The sequence below is a fragment of the Pezoporus flaviventris genome, unplaced genomic scaffold (genome assembly GCF_033815535.1).
Source record: "Pezoporus flaviventris isolate CSIRO_AGI_PZ_B2104156 unplaced genomic scaffold, CSIRO_AGI_Pfla_v1 ptg000022l, whole genome shotgun sequence".
Classification (NCBI taxonomy): domain Eukaryota; kingdom Metazoa; phylum Chordata; class Aves; order Psittaciformes; family Psittacidae; genus Pezoporus; species Pezoporus flaviventris.
Genome location: NW_026892570.1, coordinates 6,851,373 through 6,858,492, shown reverse-complemented (window position 1 = coordinate 6,858,492; position 7,120 = coordinate 6,851,373). Strand labels below are relative to the sequence as shown.

The 7,120-nt window shown below is 41.0% G+C and overlaps 1 long non-coding RNA gene across 1 annotated transcript; it reads right to left on the bottom strand.

Moving 5' to 3' along the window:
* Nucleotides 1–2,490: 2,490 nt before the first annotated feature.
* On the bottom strand, nt 2,491–5,631 carry LOC133270819 (uncharacterized). The gene is made up of 3 exons (XR_009743925.1): nt 5,540–5,631; nt 3,449–3,547; nt 2,491–2,662 (listed from the first exon to the last, which is right to left on the bottom strand). It is a non-coding gene; the product is annotated as an uncharacterized LOC133270819 (long non-coding RNA).
* Nucleotides 5,632–7,120: the final 1,489 nt, after the last annotated feature.

The following is a 7,120-nucleotide window of genomic DNA, read 5'->3' as shown; positions in this document are numbered from 1 at the left end:
TAATCAGCTGAGTCTCTCTTTCCTCTGTAACTCCTCTTCTAATCTTATTTTCATAACTTGATACTTCTCTGACTTTCAGTTAACACTTCATTTACGTTCTTTACTTAGATGCAGTAGGTGTAGCCTTTTGAAATTCTTCCCTAATGTGATTTTAGTGCTGTCACTTCAGTTAGGGGCATGGTAATGACTAACCTCTGCTGCTGTAGCTCTGTTGCTGTGTTGTATAATGACTTTTCAGAAGTTCTGGATTAATGCAGGTCAGTTGACAATTTGAGGCCACATGGCAATATGATGCTTGGAAGAAATCCATTTGTAGTCTGAAAGATTTTATGGGAGTGTTACAGAAGTAGAGGAACATAATAGCATGTTAGCGAGAAGTCTGTACAGTGATTAAGGATGGGTAAACAAAACCTGATTAGTATCACTTATGTAAAAAAAAAAAAAAAGCTTTATTTCATAAGTACTCTTCTCACAATACAACATTGCAGTAGCTCGAGGTAAGGGTAGATGGTGCAAGCAAACATGTCCTTTTTCTGGAGTGCTCTCACTTACCAGCGCTCATCCTACCTGTTGGCACAGCACACACCCTCTGCTCCAAGTTCTCTTGCTAAATGTTCCAGGTGTGGTGCTGCTGAAGAAAATCTTGCTGTGCTGTTTGCTCCATTCCATAGCCTGTATGCCATCTAACAGCTGTCAACAGGCAAACAAAATAAGCAGAAAAAGTAAATCCCATGGTTTCCTTAGCAAGTAGGTTTTTTGGAAGTTGATGGAGCAGAACACAGCAGCTAATATTTATGAAGGGTCGCTTTTCTTTCTGGATAGAATATAAACTCTTTTACACCTTGATAGGATTTTTTCTTTAGCTTATTATATAATGAGAATTCAAGATGAGATCACCACAGCAGTTATCAGGGAGTGTCCTGGAACACTGCGTAGCTGGCATGGTAGGGAGGGTTGTTATGAAATTGTTTTTAAAAATAATTCTGGAGTCCTGCCCCTCTTTCTGCTTATTTTAAGGTTCATATGCAATTTGTTGAATGTCTGTGCCTTGAATTATGCTGCTGGTGGATCCTCCCAGCTAGTCTGTCCAGTAACTGCTGACTGGTACGATCATGTTTCCATATTAAAACTTTAAAAATAATTTAATGATAGCTATGTTTAGTGACATCATTTTAGCACCCATATGACTTAACTCTCCCTCACACTTTTCCTGAGACCATACAACAGCTGTGTTTTACCCATATACGTCCCATCACTTCAGGCACAGTCAAATTTTTAGAAAGAGGGAATTATACTGTCACAGATCACTGTATCTTCCTCAGCTGTGTAGGCTCTCATTTCATTGGAGAGATGCTTGAGCTTTCTTTAGTCTTCATAAATCTTTCAGGCAGAAAAGTTTGAAGTTTCCTAAAGGAAAGCTGTATGATTCTTTTTAATAACATTATTCCTTTAAGGGTGTAAAACATACATTTGGAGACAGAGGATTTCTTCTTAAAATGGGGTATTGTCTTTGGTATCACTGAAGTGATGCAGGGCAATATTAGTGGGTTTATTCTATTAATGAAGAATAGTGTTACTGAAATAATAAATGAAATGTATTGAAAGATATTTCTTCCTATTAGAAAGCTTTTGCACAGAGAATCTCTATTGTCCAGGGACAATTATTTCTGGAAAACCTTCTATCACTCTTCTTCCCTACCTAGCTGCTCTGCTATTTTCATGCAGCTGTGATTGGTTATCAGTATGCATGTTAGGAATTCTGTTTATAGTAAGATAAAATGCATCATAGTTACTGGCCAAAGTTTACTCTCAGCTACATTGATGATAATTCAAGGTGTGTTGGTTAGCAGCACTGATAGATGCAGAGGTGTGAACAGAATTTGTTTGCCTGTTTCTGTTGATTAGGGATTTATTTTTCTTGATTTGAGAATACGTTCTTTTCATTTCCATATATACTGAAACAGTGTTTCTCATGATCAACATCAGAATATGTTTCCATTCAGTGAGAAAAGCTCTTGCTGCAGATAATGGTGCAATCTGCTGGTGTGGTGGAAGGTCAATCCCTAAAAAATTAATATTGAGTGTAATGTCTCATATGTTTCTAACTGGCATGTAATAAAGAGCCCCCCTGCTATGCTATATGTTTGCATTTCACAGGACAGCTAGTTTAGAGGATTCTGTCAGAAGTTTTACACTATCTTTACCATGGGAGCTTCGTGAGATCTACTTTTCCCTGCTCTAGTCCCAGTTCAGATATAAAGCTGTCATATTTTGTGTCGCAAAGATGTCTGAGCAAAGTCCACTCAGGGCCATGCATGGACTTAGCCACTGCTGATGTCTCTCCTTTTGAAGTGCAGGTTGCAGAGTGATCTTGTAGGTAAACCTGCCTGTGCTGTCAGTTTCACCCTGGAGAGGGTGATTTTTTAAATCTAATTTATATGACAGACATACTTCAAAACTGGGCCTGAGGTTTCAGCCTGAGGTCCTGGTGGCAGGTGAAAAGCTGAGGTATTAACAAAGAGAAGAGGTGATAACACAACCTGTGTAATCTATCACCTGATCCTCAGATCTGTGGTGTGTGTCCTCAGAGGGAGGAGCAGCTGCCGCGCTGCCTGGAAGGGTGTGTGGTCTGCCACAGCTGGCTCCTGGCTACTGTTCCCATCTGGTTATAAAATTCACTCTGGTTAATAATAAATTCAGTTAAAACCCAGCTAAATAAAAAGTCTGACGTGGCTGACAGTGTTGCGTCAGGAAGCCAAAAGATGCTTTTGCTCACAGTTTTCTCAGTCTTGTTTTGTAACAGCAGGCAAATTGCCCCTGCCCCAAATCAAAACAAATCCATTGTTGGTCTGGCTTTTGAGACAGACAGATTGTTTGAGGAAGAGGCTATATTTCAGGATGTGAAATATACAAATTTTATGGTGTCCAGACAGGCCTCAGCCAAGATAGGAATCTCTAATACTGTATGAGCATCTGTGCTAGATGTCACCATTACAGCACAAACTGAACCAATGTGTCCTTGGATGACAAGCCTCTGCTCCCTGTTTAACCTACAGCAGGTCTGGGAGGTAGCTCAGTAAAAGCAGTTTTCAGAGAAGAATTCGGGTCTTCAGGGAAGAGAGTGAAATGAGAGGGACAAGAAGACTAATGCCGTTGTTTGAGTTAAGAGGATAAAACACAGGAAGAGATTTGGGGTGTAGAGTAGAGCCTGATTTGAGGGCAAATGCAGACTGTTGCAGCTCACATAACAGGGGATGGCAAATCACTGAAGTGGCTCCAGATTTTTTGCCTTCCTCTAGGGCCATAGCAGGTCAAAGCACAATTATCCAGGCTGAGCTTGTGAGGGTAAGGGGTCATCGTGCACAGGACTTTTGCACTCTCCCCAGGTTGTGACCAACTGTGACCAGAAAAGTGATTTCCCTTCCTGCTGGAATTGAAGACTCCCTACCTTGATTCCAAGCCCCACAGGAGAAAATTGAAAAGCAGATAATGAAGCAGTTTCTCCTCTTCTTTACTCAGTTGTAACTGTGAAGTAATTCAGCTGAAACTTGAGTTAAAAGATTGCAAAACTGGTGTTAGTGAGAAGAAAATAAGGCCAATATGTTTTTCAGTCTAAGCAAGAAGAAAAGCTGGGCAACTTCATGAGGGCATTTGCTCAATCTCTTGTAAAAATTTGAAGAGTCAAGAGAAGAGTACCAAAAATGTTCTAATAGTATTAACACTTTATTTTATTTCCCTGTTCTGTTCTTGGACTTGCACAGAAAGTAAAACATTGGGAACTGATGGAGTCCAGAAAGCAGCAATGAAAGTAATTAATGGGATTCTGTCATTTGCTTTACTGGAAAAGTGCTCATGGCTGACTGAAACTGCTGTGAAAAAGCCAGTTAACATTATAGATGGAAGTGACATAGAGATCAACAAGATTAAAATTATTTAATTGCCAGACCGTACAAAACCAAAGATACATCATATAACAGAGGGTACAGTACAGAGTTGAAGATTTAGTTGCATTTATTAATCTCTTCTCTAATGTGATCACTTATGTACACACTGTGAAATTTGAAGACAGTATTTCCAAAAGGGAGGGAATGCACTGTATAATTATGATATAGGGCATCACAGAATCAAGCATTTAAGAAAAAAGTATATATTAGACATGTATCCAAACAAACTGTTGTAGGCATTGATGTTCTATAAAGCAAATGGGCACTGCAGGCATTTACCTGCATTTGTGTATTCTGGCCCCATGAGGGCTGATGCCAACTGGGTGATTTCATACAGTAAGAAAAATCAGGTGCGTAAGTTATTCCACTTACTCACCTGATTTGCCTGTGCGACTGTAGCTACCTTGCCATCTGGCTGCGCTGCAGTTTTAGGTAGGGAACGCTCAGAATAGTAACTTTTAAAAATGTGGTAGCATGCATAAAAATAAGTAAATGAAGGGACAGAGCTGCCGTAGCTGCACAAACCAAGCAGGCATTGTTTCATAGTTTTAGCTGATCGCCTAATGACTTCCTCCATCGTATTTCAAGACCAGTCACTTCATGAAATAGGATACTAGGGATTGCGTATGTATCCAAAAGCAGCATGAATCTAGTGCAGATTGGTTTTGCTGTTTCACAAAGCATGGTCACATACGCAGTCTTGAAAGAAGGTGGGAGTGAAGCCAATGTAGAATTAACCACACTGAATAACTTGCACATTTTCAATGAAGTCTTTCATGTATTCTCTGCTTTTCAAAAGTGAACAAGGGCCAAAACCAGCCACATCACTTGGAGTTGGCTATAATGAACTCCTGCTTCTCTGCAGTCTGAATCTAAGCCACTATCCTGCACATACCACATCATAAGAAACCACTAACCCTAACCATGAGGCCAGCGCATTCATGTCTCTACAATATGTTCGTTACACTCACATTAATAAATGAATATAATGTTACAATGGCTGTGCCATTAAACAGCACCTGTTCAATACAATGGAAACAAGGCACTCCATGATTAAATATATTATCTTCTTGACAAAGAACTGCACAACTGTTTGGCTAGAGCTGTGAAGCAAATGGGGTATTTACATATGAAAAGGAATTTGTGTACATTTGATGAATGACAGAATAATTGCTATATATGGCAAGGAAAAGGGACGTAAAATACTTCATATACTCATTACTGCTGTTGCGAGTAAGTGGGAAAGGCCTGCATATAGCTGTGACTGTACCTTTCTTGACCACTTCAGCTAGGCAAAGCTTAGACAGGCTGCTGGCATTATAAAAGTAAGTTTTAATCCTGGAAATCTTAGCTGGCAAAGGTCTGATGGACGCTGAGTGTACTCACATCATCCCCTGGGAGCACAAGCAAAGTGGATGTTTTGTCCACTTGGGTTTCAAGGGTGTCAAATGTGGGTCTTCCACCATTGTACTTGGATGACTGGTTCAGATTTTAATAAACTCCTGTCATTCATTTTTTTCTTTTTTTTTCAGTGAATGTTTTGGTTTTTTTCTTGGTCTTTCACAAGTCTCACTATACCTTTGTAAACCACTCACAATTATGGGTCTTGGCCATAGCTGGGAAACTCCAACCCAACCCTCTGAAGGAACTGTGTTGGAAAAGTTAAAAGGAATGGAGGACACCAAGGGAAAATTACAGTTTTCAGTCTTCAATCATCTGTGCTACATATACGCAAATCACAAAAGGGGAACTTTTCATTGCAAATTTCCCCTGAAATTGCTGCCCTTAGGAGTTACCTGGAGCTGAAAAATAGACCCAAAAGTAGAGATGCTGTCCTTCCCACAATCCAGATCTTACTGCCCTGGTAGGAGGAGGGATATGGCAGCTTTGGTGCGATACACTAACTGAAAGGGTGAGAAATAGCAGGTGAAGAGAAGGATTCTGGATGGGTGGGGAAACACAGTGGGTTCTTGATTTAGGAATATCCATGTTTAGAGGTGTTGATCGGATTTACAGAAATGCTAAACCCTCACAGCAGAAACTGATGGCAGTGAGAATCATATTCAGCAAATACAGAGTGCTATCAAGTGCTGAGAACTGTAGTTGGCATCTCAAACTGTCCCCCCAAATTTGCTTAAAGTGTGGACAAATTTGACATTATTCTCACTGAAACAGCTTCTTATACATCTAAAAATGGGAATAACAACTCAGGAAACATACTCAGGTTTATTAAAAAAAAAAACAAAAAACAACAAATAAACCATGCCAAGTGCAAGGTCCTACACCTGGGTCAGAGCAATCCCAGGCACAGCTACAGGTTGTTCAGAGAAGAGATTCAGAGCAGCCCTGCAGACAAGGACTTGGGGGTGTTGGTTGATGAGAAAATGAACATGAGCAGGCAGTGTGCACTCACAGCCCAGAAAGCCAACCGTATCCTGGGCTGCATCAAAAGGAGCGTGACCAGCAGGTCAAAGGACGTGATCCTGCCCCTCTACTCTGCTCTGGTGAGACCTCACTTGGGAGCATTGTGTGCAGTTCTGGTGTCCTCAGCATAAAAAGGACATGGAACTGTTGGAACAAGTCCAGAGGAGGGCCACGAGGATGATCAGGGGACTGGAGCACCTCCCATATGAAGACAGGCTGAGAAAGTTGGGGCTGTTCAGCCTGGAGAAGAGAAGGCTGTGTGGACACCTCCTAGCAGCCTTCCAGTATCTGAAGGGGGCCTATAGGGATGCTGGGGAGGGACTCTTCATTAGAGACTGTAGTGATAGGACAAGGGGTAATGGGTTAAACAGGGGAAGTTTAGGTTGGATATAAGAAGGAAATTCTTTCCTGTTAGGGTGGTGAGGCACTGGAATGGGTTGCCCAGGGAGGTTGTGAATGCTCCATCTCTGGCAGTGTTCAAGAGCAGGTTGGACACGGCCTTGGGTGATATGATTTAGCGTAAGGTGTCCCTGCCCACGGCAGGGGGGTTGGAACTTGATGATCTTAAGGTCCTTTCCAACCCTAACGATTCTATGAAACAAAACCAAACAAATATTAAACCATGCAAAGAACATAATATGATTTAAAAGCCAGGTGAAAGCCTGAGAAAAAAGAAAATTATCTTTTGCTTGTAGGGTTTAAAAGGCATTAAGCAAATGACACCTGGAATCCCATGCTGAGTAAGTATCAAG